General features: G+C 47.5%; 1 protein-coding gene across 1 annotated transcript in view; it reads right to left on the bottom strand.

Annotated features, from left to right (window-relative positions):
• The window catches only part of CEP83 (centrosomal protein 83), a 186,608-nt gene that overhangs the window by 131,381 nt on the left and 41,997 nt on the right, over window positions 1–13,230 (bottom strand). Inside the window, exon 2 of the mRNA XM_074325264.1 lies at window positions 4,316–4,364. The gene's annotated coding sequence lies outside the window, so the exon portion shown is untranslated. The remainder of the gene's footprint in view (window positions 1–4,315; window positions 4,365–13,230) is intronic.

Here is a 13,230-nt window from a genome sequence, read left to right as displayed (position 1 = left end):
AGTGCAACTAAAGACACTCACAAAAGAGGACTTCCAGAACTATTTCAGAAAGTGATAAGAATAATGGGATAAGTGTGTTACAGGAAGTGAGGGGGAGTTTTTTGAGGTGGATTAATGGCATTGTGTCTTTTACTGTAATAAATTTTTTTAATTTAAACATGCACCGTATTTTTTTAATCATACCATGTAAATGGATTAAATGCTCCAATCAAAAGACAGTGGGACTGAATGGATAAGAGAACAAGACCCTTCCATATGCTGCCTATAAGAGACTTACTTCAGACCAAAAGATACACACAGACTGAAAGAAAAGTAATGGAAAAAGATATCTCATGAAAATAGAAACAAACAAAAAATCTGGAGTAGCAATACTTATACAAGACAGAATAGGCTTTGAAAGACTATGACAAAAGACAAAGAAGGACATAATAATCCCACTTCTGAGTATCTGGAAAGAAAAACCCAAACACTTCTTCAAGAGGATGTGCTCATCTATATGATCATTGCAGCATTATTTACAATAGCCAAGATGTGGAGGCAGTCTGGGTGCCCCTGAATGGATGAATGGATAAAGAGGTATCACATATATACAATGGAATATTACTCAGCAATAAAAAGAACATTGAAATCTTGCCATCTGCGACAACATGGATGGACCTAGAGGGTAATGTACTGAGTGTAGTAAGTCAGACAGCAAAAGACAAATGTCGTATGATTTTACTTATAAGTGGATGCTAAACAACAAAATAAACAAATGAAACAGAAACAAACTCATAGATACAGAGAACATTTTGACGATTGCCAATTGGGAGGGTGTGGGGGTGGGTGAAAAGGGAAAGGGATTAAGAAGGACGAATTGGTTGTTACAAAGTAGTCATGGGGATGTAGGGTATAGTATAAGGAATATAGTCAATAATATTGTAATAACTATGTATGGTATGAGATGGGTACTAGATCTATTGAGGTGATAGATGGGAGGGTCGTGTGTGTGTGTGCGTGTGTGCGTGTGTGTGTGTGTGTGTGTGTGTGTATGTGTGTAATATTATTGCACCACAAAAAAAAGAATGAAATCTTGCCATTTGCAACAATATAAATGGACCTTGAGGGCATTATGCTAACTGAAATAAGTTAAGTAGAGAAAGGCAAATACTATATGATCTTATATTTTATCTTCCACTTACATGTGGACTCTTAAAAACAAAACAAACAAACAAAAAAACAAACAAGCTCATAGATACATGGAACAGATTGGTGGTTGTCAGATGGAGGAGGTTGGGAGGAAGGTGGGCCAATGGGTGAAGGAAGTCAAAAAGCATAAACTTCTAGTTATAAAATAAGTCCTGGTGATGTAATGCACACTATGGCTGATAATACTGTACTGCATGTTTGAATGTTGCTAAGAGAGTAGATCTCATAATACAAATTTTCACCATGAGAACAAAAATTTAACTGTATGGTGACAGATGTTAACTAGACTTGTGATCATTTCAAAACATATACAAATATTAAATCATTATGTTATACACATGAAACTAATAATGTTTTATGTCAATTATACCTCAATTTAAAAAATTCATATGCCAACACTTGACAACTTCATTACTCGTATGTCTGACAATTTTTTCCCCAAGCACTTACACACTGCAATATCTACTTTTATTATAAATTAACCTCCTTTTGTTTATCCTTCATAATACAATTAGAGCATTATATTGATTTTTTTTTAAATGATATGTGCAGGTAGATTGCACTATGTATGTGTTTCATTTGAGGATGGCAAAGTGGTGTGAAAATGTTATAAAATGGCAATGATAATAAATATTACCATTATAATAAGGGTGAGAGCTGCTAATCTAGTGCTCCTAGTCATTTCTTGTTCACCATTTGGGATTTCCTGACTATTTACCACAGGAAAATGATTCTGAAAACACATGTTTTTTTCTCCAACCAGCAGCAGGCTAGTTATTAGCACCCCGGGAATGTGTCAGATAACTCCATTTTCAACAGATGGAGTTCAGCACCAGATAAGAACACGGCTGAGAACTGTTTGAGAAAGATAACCTAAGACAGTGGGTGCACTTTGGAATCATAAGGGAAACTGAAAAAAAAATCCTGATGTCTGGGTCTCTCCCTCAGAGATTCTGACTTAATTGATCAGGAGCAAGGAGGTGTTGGAGATTTTAAGCTATCCAGGTAATGGGAATGTGCAGCCAAGACTGAGGACCCATGAATGCTCTCCGACTGAAGCAGCGGTTTGCAGACTGCAGAGGAAATCGAAATCTCTGGGAGGGTTGTAAAAAACAGACCACAGGCCATCACCCTGAGTTTCTGATTCAGTAGGTCTGGAATGGGGTCCAATAATTGGTGTCTCTGAAAAAGTTCCCAGGAGATGCTCACGCTCCTGGTCCAGAGACCACACTTGGAAAGCAGAAAGCGCTCGGACGCAAGCCCTGAACACCACGGTGGTCCCAAAGGAAACACACTTGTGCAACTGAGTGGCTGAAAAAAGTTGTTCATTTTTTCAGAGAATACCATTTTTACTTGAAAGAATGCTGACACACAGTGGTTATTCAGACTTGGGTATTTGGGAGGCATTTTCTCAAAAATAAAGCGAGCTGGTCACTCTAAGGAAGACACCTGACAATTTTCGTTGCCAAGGACAAAATCTGAGGTTTCAAGTGAAAACTAGAAACTTGGAAAATTTGTATCTACCATCATGAGTTTGACTACGTACGAACACTGAAAGATTTCTGTGATGATATTGGTAGTCATGTTAATGGCTGTGACTTTTTGGATATAGCAAAATGAAATGTGTTAACATCTGGAGAATCTGCATAACTCAATGGACCAGTATTTTCCAGATGAACAGTGCATACATAAGTGCATAGTGTTACAAAATCACGCATGGGTGACAGAGCCATTCAAACATAAAGTTAGACCAACCGATTATAATGTAACAGAATATGATATGATTTCAGATTTCACATTGCAACTAACCTTTAAAAAGTACCCGTGGAGTTCTAGTGTAGTACAAAGAATATCCACAGTAATCTGAACATGCCGCTAAAGTACTCCCACCCCCTTTTCAACTACATATCTGTGTGGGGCCAGATTTTCTTCATATTCTTTAACCAAAGCAACAGGCCACAACAGACTGAATGTAGTATTGGATATAAGAATTCAGTTGTCATCTATTAAACCAGACAGCAAAGAGACTTGAAAACAGTGTGAAATAATGTCCCTCTTCTTACTGATACGTTTTTGCTTTGGCAAATATTTAATTTTCATAAAGTTTTATTTAAGTTAATATGCAGTTATTTTATTCTTGTTATTTTAAAGTAAATTAATAAACACTGTTTTTAATTCTCAATTTTAATTTCTAATAATTTAAATATTCCCAGATATAGGCCATATAAATATAAATTCATATGAGATCCTCAATAATTTTGAAAAGCATAGAGGAGTCATGAAATCAAAAATGTTGAGAGCTGCTGTTCTAGAGTTCCAGGACGGTTTTAGTTCTTGACTTGATGGTAGCCACATGGATGTTTTATAGTTATTTCTTAAAATATATATACCTATTTTATGTAGTTTTCTGAATGTTGTATTTCATGATTTTTTTTTAAAAAAAATTGTAATTAAGTTGCCTCTTGGTGTAGTAGAAAGAGCAGGGTTTCAAAAATTAAAGGTTCAAGATTCTATCTGTGTTAATTTGTTGTATAAAAAAGAATAGCTATAATTGCACCTTCTGTAAACATGCAAGTGCTTTAGAGACTGTAAAGTGATATGCAACTGTCGGCCACTATTACTGTTAGAGAGTAGCAACACATATATATCAGTTTAAACGTTTCTCCTAACCAACATGCCTATTATGACCTTGAAGCAGATGTTTGAGAATTCCTTAAACCATCATGTTTCCCAGTCTTACTTGACTTCCAAAACACTTGGAGTTAAATTTGTTGCACAGTGTTAAGAACTCTGTTGTAGATTTGTTACAGGTTATTTCTCCTCCAAGTAGTATTTCATCTTCTTTGTTTATCTTTTTTAGACTGCCTCAACTTTTATGTGTCTGAATATTGTCAATGACCTCAAATACTTCGTAGAAAAAAAGGAAGAGAGTAAATTTTATGCAAACAATAAGGATACTGATAGTATGAGAGAGAACACGGCCCTTGCATGCCTTCTTTCTAAAGGCTGTAAGGCAACGTTTGTGGCAATCGCATTTTTCTCTTTCTGCAGCCCATCACCCTCAGATAAATAAATAAAGCACAGAACTTTCATTTCCAGGCAGTTGTCATAGCAACCTTTGACTCACCAGAGAAGAAGGAATTCTCAGATCTCAAGCCCTGACTCCAGAAAAGAAGCTAAAAAGACACAAAGACGAAAAGGAACATTAAAGAATGATTTGCAAGATGTGACGAAAGTGGGTATCTGTTATTCAGAACTTTTCCACTAAATGTACGTACTTTTCCCCCGACATATATTTCCCCTTATAGATTTCCAAACGCAACAGCAAAGACAATAACAGCCATTTATTACTTATTACCTGCCAGGCACATAGAACATTCCCTCACATAGAGGAAAACATACATTGTGTTTTGTTTTGTTTTGTTTTAATACTCTCAACACTCTGTGGTACTATTTTTGTCCATGTTTTACTTATGAGGAAATTGAGTTTAGATAGATAGATGAAGCAATTTACCAGAAGCCACACAATAGGTCTGACAATTCAGTTCGCGAATTCATCCCAGGAAAAGTGCTACATACCTCATTGCTGAATATCACTACAGTTACCTTCAAAGTACTCCCCTTGGCTCAGGAGCCCCTAGGTTCTTCTCCTCCAGATGCCTGGTGCCACCCCACCCCCCCAACCCCCCGGCCTATTTCAGTATCATGGTTTGCAGAGCACAGATGGCTGTTTCCCCCAGCCCTTCTCTGGCCTCCCACCCTCCCTTTGCTGCAGCCCCTGGTGGAGAGGACACTGGGTGTAGCGGGATTCTCCCACAATTTGGCCTTGGCTTGGAGGAGGGTTTTCAGCCTCAGCGCTACTCACATTCTGGGCCAGACAATTGTCGTAGGGGCTGTTCTGTGCACTGTACCAACGGTTTGTACTGCGCTGCCAATGTAAGTGGCTGGTGGCAAGTTCGCGAACTTAATTGTCAGATTTCATAAGTGCTTGAACTTTCAGTCTTCCATACAGTGGACCGCTTTTTGGAATGTTCTCTGGTTTTCTGAATTTCCTCCTGCTTTACTAAGCACACACGTGGCTGCCTCCTTTGTTCCTGCCTGATCTGTAAACGCCGGCATGTCCGGGACTCAGACTGAGCCCTCTTTTCTACCCAGATGAGCTCTTCCAGTCCTGTGGCTTTGCAATGCCTTCTCGGCACTGATGACCTGAATGTGTATCTGCCGCCCCAGGTCATTCACATGCATTTCGGACTCAGTATGCAGTTGTTTTGCTGGGCACTTAGACATCTACTAGGTATTTCAAAAGTAATAAACAGCTCCTGTCCGTGAGTCTTCCCTGGCTCAGGAAAAGACAGCATTCTCAAACCAGGTGGTCACAGCAAAACTCCTCAGAGTCGTCCTTGATTTCTCCCTTTTTCTCACCCCCTCCCCCACTAATGTATAAACAAGTTATGTCAGACAGTCACCCAAAAGCTATCTAAAACCTGCTTCTTTTCTCCATTGCCACCACTTTAATGAAGGCCATTGTCTTGTCCCTGGACTTCTCATCAGTAACTTTCTAACCGAGGCCTCTGCTGCCACTCTCCAGAGAACAGTCTGGAATGAGCTTTTGAGACCATAAATCAGATCATGCCAGCTTAGAGCCTTCACGTTGCTCTTAGAATATGACATGGACTCCTGACGATAGCCTAGAAGGCCCTTCACAGCCGGCGCCTGCTTCCTGCTCCAGTCCCCTCCAGGGGTTCCTCCATCATTCGGCTTCTGTCACAATATTCTCCTTTCCTTTCCTCAAACACTCAAGGGTTTTTGTTTGGTTTTGTTATTGCCTCTGGGATTTGCTGTATAAAGACTATGAACTGTCTCAACCTTCTCTCAGCTCATCTTCTTCGCTGGCTCTTTTTCATCCTTCAGGTTTCAACCCAAATACGATCTTAGAGATTGTCTTTCTAAAGTGGCCTCCTACAGGAGTTCTCAGCCATCACATCACTTTTATTAACAACACTTACCAGGATCAGAAATGGTTACTATCTCCCACCTCCCCATCGTGTAAGCTCCATCGGGTCAGGGACCCTGTCTTTTCATTTCTACATTCTCAAAGCTTAGGAGCATATAGGACGTGCTCAATAAACACTCACTGACGGGGAAGGAAGGAAAGAAGAAAGAGAAATTCAGTGCCAAACTGCCATCCCAGGATTATTTTACCCCAAAACTGCTTTCGACTCCCTCCCTCCTTTTAGCTTTTCAAGGTGATTTCCAATTATGTTACTTTGCTCTAAATCTAGACTGATGTGTGAATCCCCCAAGACCCTGAGTTTGAGCAGAGGGAGAAAGAAGAGGGGCTGAAGGAATGGAAACAGCAGGGTCCCTAAACAAGCATGAACCTACTTTATCCTCTTGCAAACTCTTTGGCTTTGTGGGAGGGAGGGCAAAAATAGAAAACACTACAGCACAGTTTCTACTCCTGCGAAAACGAAGGTTAAATTCCTTGAGAGAAGAAGACTGTCATGCGGGGCAGCCTGCGGGGTCTCTGCTCCCGCTCCCCATACAAGAACGCAGGATATGGTGAGGCCAAAAAGGAACACCCACGGAGCCATAGGTAGGGGAGTCATACCACTACGGTCTCACTGGAGGCTGGGTTCACTGGACGTGTGACCTGCTGTCCGTTTTCTCTGCAACCGACCGACGACTCTCCTCCACTCTCCTCCACTCTCCTCCGCTCTCCTCCGCTCTCCTCCGCTCTCCTCCGCTCTCCTCGGCTCTCCTCGGCTCTCCTCGGCTCTCCTCGGCTCTCCTCGGCTCTCCTTCGTAGCCGCAGCAGTTATATTAGTGGCTAATGGCTCAATGGCTACAGCTGATGGCCAACCAGCCCCAGCTGATGGCCATCTACTACCCGAGCCAGCATCCCTCCACGTGAGGCCGAGAGCCTGTAAACTACTTTCTGGGGCTTTGCCCCCACACTCCACCCCTACAGGTTCTCGCCTCACAATCTAGGTGACAAGCGTCTTCCGCGAGGGTCCCTGTGTCATATTAGCCTACTGACACCTACGGACGAAAAGAAACCGTAGTCTTAGGAACCAACGATTGCAAATCCCTTCCATCTGGGAGGATACATGCTAGCTTCTTGTCCTGGGAAAGGAGGGTTGCTGCCACTGGCACCTTTCCCGGTTTGTGGTACCAGACCTTTATGGCAGTGCTTGGGGTCCCTTGCATAGTTTCAACATGTAACAGAACAGGGGATCCCATAATAGGCCATAGTGAGAGCACATAGTTTCCTCGCAAAATCATCCCGGTATCGGGACCTCTGTATACTACAGTTACTTGCGGTGGCCACTCAGCCACCACCCCTGGCGTCACTTGCAAATCATGAGTCAAACCGGCCCCCCATGGGGCTATCAGACCCAACCACCGACAGTGGGGGCTTTTGACCTGCCAGGGCCAAGTCCATTGCTGCCGTTCCCCTGCTTCCAAGCATGTGGGTGCTGGCAGCAAAATGTTCCCATTTCTGCCGTAGCCTGGCTTTAACAGAGTCTCACTCGTGGTAACTTGTAATTGAATGGGAGCGGCCGTTCGATGTAGCAGAGCTTCTACTGGTGCGGGCCCTCCCTTCCGTGGTCTCTCATTCAGGACTCTCAGGACGTCCCATAGACGCGAGGCCCAGTCACGCATCGTAGGAGGGTGTTTTGACACCCGGAGACCTTGCTTCAAAAGGCCATTATAGCGTTCAATCATGCCAGCTGCTTGTGGATTGTACGGGGTGTGAAACAACCATTGCACGTCCATCCTGGCAGCCCAGCGCTGCACTTCTTGCCCCGTAAAATGGGTACCCCTGTCACTTTCAACGACTTGGGGGCGCCCATACAGGGCGCACAGCCGTGTAAGGGCGATCACTGTATGCCGCTGATCCGCAGCCAGGCAGGGCCAAGCAAACATCAACCCCGTAGCAGTGTCTACTGCTGTAAATGCATATATCGCGTTGCGGGCCTTAGGCAGGGGTCCAATGTAATCCACTTGCCAGTGAGTGAGGGGCACCCTCCCTCGCATAATCTGCTGTGTCTCCCAGGGGAGCCTCCGCCTTTGGGGGCTGTCCTGGGCACAGACGGCACAGTCATAGCAGGCATCTGCTATCTCCTGCCATTTCAAAGGCAGGCCCCAGCGTCTGCTCACCTGCCACATGGTTCGGCTTCCAGCGTGCTGTAATTTCCTATGCAGCCAATGGGCCACATCAGTGGCAGGAGCCCGCTCTAACCATCGTACCCGTGCTAGGGCGTCTGCTTCATCATTACCTGGGGACACTAAGGGGGAGTGACCTGTGACATGCATTAAGGTCACCTCCTTTCTCTGCCCTAGGTCCCAGAGGTCCTGCCACATGGCTTGACCCCACAGTGGACAGTGTCCCACCAACCAGTTTTGGTGTTTCCATGTAGGCAGCCACAACGTTAGGCCCCGGAACACCGCCCAGCTGTCAGTGCAAATAACTAGGGGCCCAGGCTCGTGGCTGATTACCATCCACACAGCCCGTAACTCAGCCCACTGGCTACTCTGGCCCGTCCCAGTATCAAACCAAATGGTGTCTGTTTTGGGCTGCACACCAATAGCCGTCCAAACAGCTGCAGCACCTTGGCTAGAACCATCAGTAAACCAGGCATCCTCAGGTACTGGGGACTGTCCTCCTTTGTAGGGCGAGGGCTCCAAGTCCTCCCCTCTAGGCAGAGCACTTGGCTCAGCCTGGACTACAAGCTCCACAGGCCATAGGACCTGTTGTAGCTCTGTGCTCAAAGGGCTTGAACTAAGGGTGCTACGTTGCTCCAAGTAGGCACCCCACTTGGCGAGGGTGGTGGTCTGTGCCACCCCCGTTTTGGGTCCCTGGGTCCATGTATGGACCCACCCCTGGACAGGATACGTTGTTCGAACCAACACGCGTGCCGTTCCTGTGATGGCTTCTGTGGCCACTAGGGCTGCATACACAGCAGCCAGCTGTTTTTCTATTAGAGAGTAGCGGACCTCCTCTCCTTTCCATAATTGGGAACAAAATCCCACTGGCAACCGGAGACGCTCCTGCTGTTGCCAGAGGCCCCATCTGTACCCCTCTTGGGTTACGTGAACATCAAGTTCAAATGGGCGGCCGGGGTCCACTACTTGCAGAGCCTGTGCCTGCTGCACTGCCTGTTTTGTGGCAATGAAGGCTTGCTCTATAGCTTCTGTCCAATCCCATGAGGCCCCCTTTTTTATCATCTTGTACAAGGGCCTTGCCATTTGTGCTAAATGGGGTACAAATGCCCGCCAATACCCTAGCAGACCTAAATACGTCTGCAGTTGGGAGACCTTGGTCGGCCGGGGAAAGGCTTGTATTTTGTCAATGATTGCCTCAGGTATAACCTTTGTCTTACCCGACCACACAACACCCAAAAACTTGACGGATAAGCCAGGGCCTTGGACCTTTTCCTCATTCACCGCCCAGCCACGTGACTTCAGGTGGTGGAGAAGAGAGGGAGCTGCTTGCTCTAAATCAGAAAGAGAATCTGAGGTTAACAGAATGTCATCAACATAATGAAACAAGGCCACAGAGGATGGGTGATCCCACTGTGCCAAATCCTGGGCCACAAGCCCGTGGCAGATAGTGGGGCTGTGCAAGTATCCTTGCGGAAGGACTTGAAAAGTCCACTGATGCCCATCCCACGTAAAAGCAAACTGCTCTTGACACTCGGGTGCAATGTCAATGGAGGAAAAAGCATTGGCCAAGTCCACTACATAGTGATATGTCCCCAGGCGGACAGTCAGACATCCATTAAATCATGAATTGAAGGCACTGCAGCGTGCAAGGGTGGCGTCACCTTATTTAACTCCCTATAGTCCACATTCATTCGCCAGGTCCCATCTGGCTTCTTGACAGGCCATACTGGGGAGTTAAAGGGACTGTGCGTTGGCCTCACAATATGTGCCTTCTCCAATTCCAATATTGTACGACCGATCTCCTCCTGTCCTCCTGGCAGGCGATACTGTCGCACTGTGACCACGCGCCAGGGCTGTGGCAACACTTGAGGAGGGTGGTGAGCATGCCCGCGTGTCACCGCTTTTACCACCCGGATCCGGAGACGGAACTCTCTTACCGACGTCTGTAAGCTGAGGCCATGTAGCACGTCCACCCCTAGAATATACTCCGGAACGGGGGAGACATAAACCTTGTAGGTACGAAGAGGGAGCCTTCCTATACCCAGTGGTAAGGAAACGGCTTCCACAGTCACAGTTTTTCCCCCGTAGCCATCAATGCAGATTGCTGGTCCAGGGAACAGTTCTGGGTTCCCATAAACGAGACTGCAGTCAGCACTAGTGTCAACTAGAGCCAAAACCCTCTGTACATTCGAAGGGGACCAATGTATGGACAGTTCCTCGTGGGGCCTCCGGTCCCTGCTCGTCCCCTCTTACCGGGTACCTTGGCCCCACCCCTAATCAAGCTGAAAGGAGTCGGCCTCAAGCGGCTGCATGAAGTCCTGGAGGCACACGGGTCGCGCTTTCCCAGACTCCTCCTTTATGCTTCTCCGGAATTGTTGTTCCGGACGCAACTGTTTCCAAAGTTCCAGCAGGAGTGCATTGGGTTGTCGATCTATTTTCTTCCTATCGACCCCTTCTGCCAAGAGATCACGCCACATCTGTGCGCGTGTTACTCTCTGAGGCCCGCGACCTCGCCCCTTTACCTTTGGTTTGGGCTTCCAGGTCTCAACTGTGCGGACCTCCTGTCTTAACTTCCTTCGCCTCCGGCTTTCAACATCCCCTAGGGTGGCCATGGCAGTTGTAACTTCATGGATCCGTCGCCCTACACATGGTGTAAGAATAGCAACCAAGGATCCAAAAGCACTCGCAGGTGCAGTGTCCAAAACCAGATCTCTCATGCTGGCAGTAAAAAGCTCGTCATCTGGGCCCTGCATGTTGAGGTTAAAAATAGCATGTCTCATACCCATTTCACGGATTATTTGCGTAAGTTCTGTATATGACTGCCATTGACTCACAGTGTCTGGCAGCTCGCCAGCCTGTTCCCATACTGTGCGTACCGCAGCAGTGAGCCACGCCATTAGAGAATGGTTGCCCTGGTTGTTGGCCAACCTATGGCAGTTTTGTAACCTTTGTCGCAGGGATGGATGCACTGTCACGAAGGCTAGCTTTTCCATCTCGCCTGGGGAGCAGAGAATGCTGTCTGCTCCCTCATCCCATAAACGTAACAGCCAAGCCGAGACTGGCTCTCCAGGGCGCTGTCTGTACCGCCTCCCCAGCTCCTGCAACTCAGTGGGAGTGTATGGGGTGTAGGTTGTGAACTCAGTCACAGCTGGGTTGCCGGCAGCAACGCCCCCGGGGCCCAAAGGTTGCTCATGCTTTACCTTGTGCTTCATGATGGGCCGGGCTTGGGGGTTGGGAGGTACATTTTCTCCACTTGCTTCCTCTGCCTCAGAGTCTCCACCTTGGGGCCCCTGTTCTAACAGGCGGACCCGGGCTTCCAGCGCGTCCAACCGGGACACCTGGTCAGGCACCTGGGCCCTTGCATTAAGCACATTTTCCGTGTTGAGACTCAAGGCCTTGAGGAACATCCAGCCCACGCGGCCGGCTGTAGCCTTCTCCTCCTCCGGCAACTGCTCAGCCAGAGCCGGCAGGGCCCTCTCCACACTGGCTGGAGAGCCATCCATGTCCTCCCACCCTTCCTTGGGGGTCCAACTCTTGAGAACAGTGGCCACCGAACACCATATACTGTGTGGGGGCCACACGTCCTCCTGCCCAGAGTCAGACGCCATTCCTACCTGGTCGGAATCTTGCTCACCGTGGCAGGTGTCTGAGTGGGTGGAGGCCTCCTTGTAAGCTATCCACAAGCTTCGGATCCTAAGGCCGCAGCAGATCAACAAAAGGAGGACACCGCCTTCTATGCCCAAGAAGGTGGTGTGCCAGCTGGAGGCTCGAGTCTCCCAGGCAGACCGCGCCTCCCGTTCCCGGTGTCGCTCCTCATGGGCCTCCCGAAGCTGGGCTCTCACACGAACAAACCGCTCCACCATGCTTTGGTAGGTTTTGGCCGGCACCGCACTCTGCTTATGAAGCTGAGCTTTTATACGTGTAAACTGCTCCAGTACATTCCGGAGAGTTTCAGCCGACACCATACCCTGCTCGCTGCGCCATTTGTCGTGCAGGGAGGCCTGCGGGGTCTCTGCTCCCGCTCCCCACATAAGAACACAGGACATGGTGAGGCCAAAAAGGAACACCCACGGAGCCATAGGTAGGGGAGTGTGGGGACAGAGCCCCAGAAAGTAGTTTACAGGCTCTCGGCCTCACGTGGAGGAGTGCTGGCTCGGGTAGTAGATGGCCGTCAGCTGTGGCTGATTGGCCATCAGCTGTAGCCAGTTGGCCAATTGGCCGCTAATATAACTGCTGCGGCTACGGAGGAGAGTGGAGGAGAGTGAAAGAGAGTCGTCGGTGGGTTGCAGACAAAACGGACAGCAGGTCGCACGTCCAGTGAACCCAGCCTCCAGTGAGACCGTAGTGGTATGACTCCCCTACCTATGGCTCCGTGGGTGTTCCTTTTTGGCCTCACCATGTCCTGCGTTATGTGGGGAGCGGGACCAGAGACCCTGCAGGCCTCCCCGCACGACAGGGAGTCATACCACTACGGTCTCACTGGAGGCTGGGTTCACTGGACGTGTGACCTGCTGTCCGTTTTCTTTGCAACCGACTGACGACTCTCCTCGTAGCCGCAGCAGTTATATTAGTAGCCAATGGCTCAATGGCTACAGCTGACGGCCAATCAGCCACAGCTGATGCATCTACTACCCGAGCCAGCACCCCTCCATGTGAGGCCGAGAGCCTGTAAACTACTTTCTGGGGCTTTGCCCCCACAAAGACATATCACTGATAAGTTAATTCCTATATCAGGACCCACAAAATAGAGGCCGCCCCAGTGGCCCAGCCCACACCACAAATGTAAGCCTGAGCCAGCCTGCACTCATGGGAAACACGTGTCAAGAATCCTAGCACACCAATCACAGTCCTCCAGCTCGGCTGTAGGTAGCT

The sequence above is a fragment of the Rhinolophus sinicus genome, linkage group LG02 (genome assembly GCF_036562045.2).
Source record: "Rhinolophus sinicus isolate RSC01 linkage group LG02, ASM3656204v1, whole genome shotgun sequence".
Classification (NCBI taxonomy): domain Eukaryota; kingdom Metazoa; phylum Chordata; class Mammalia; order Chiroptera; family Rhinolophidae; genus Rhinolophus; species Rhinolophus sinicus.
Note: the sequence above shows the minus strand (reverse complement) of the source record. Positions and strands in the feature narration are given on the sequence as shown.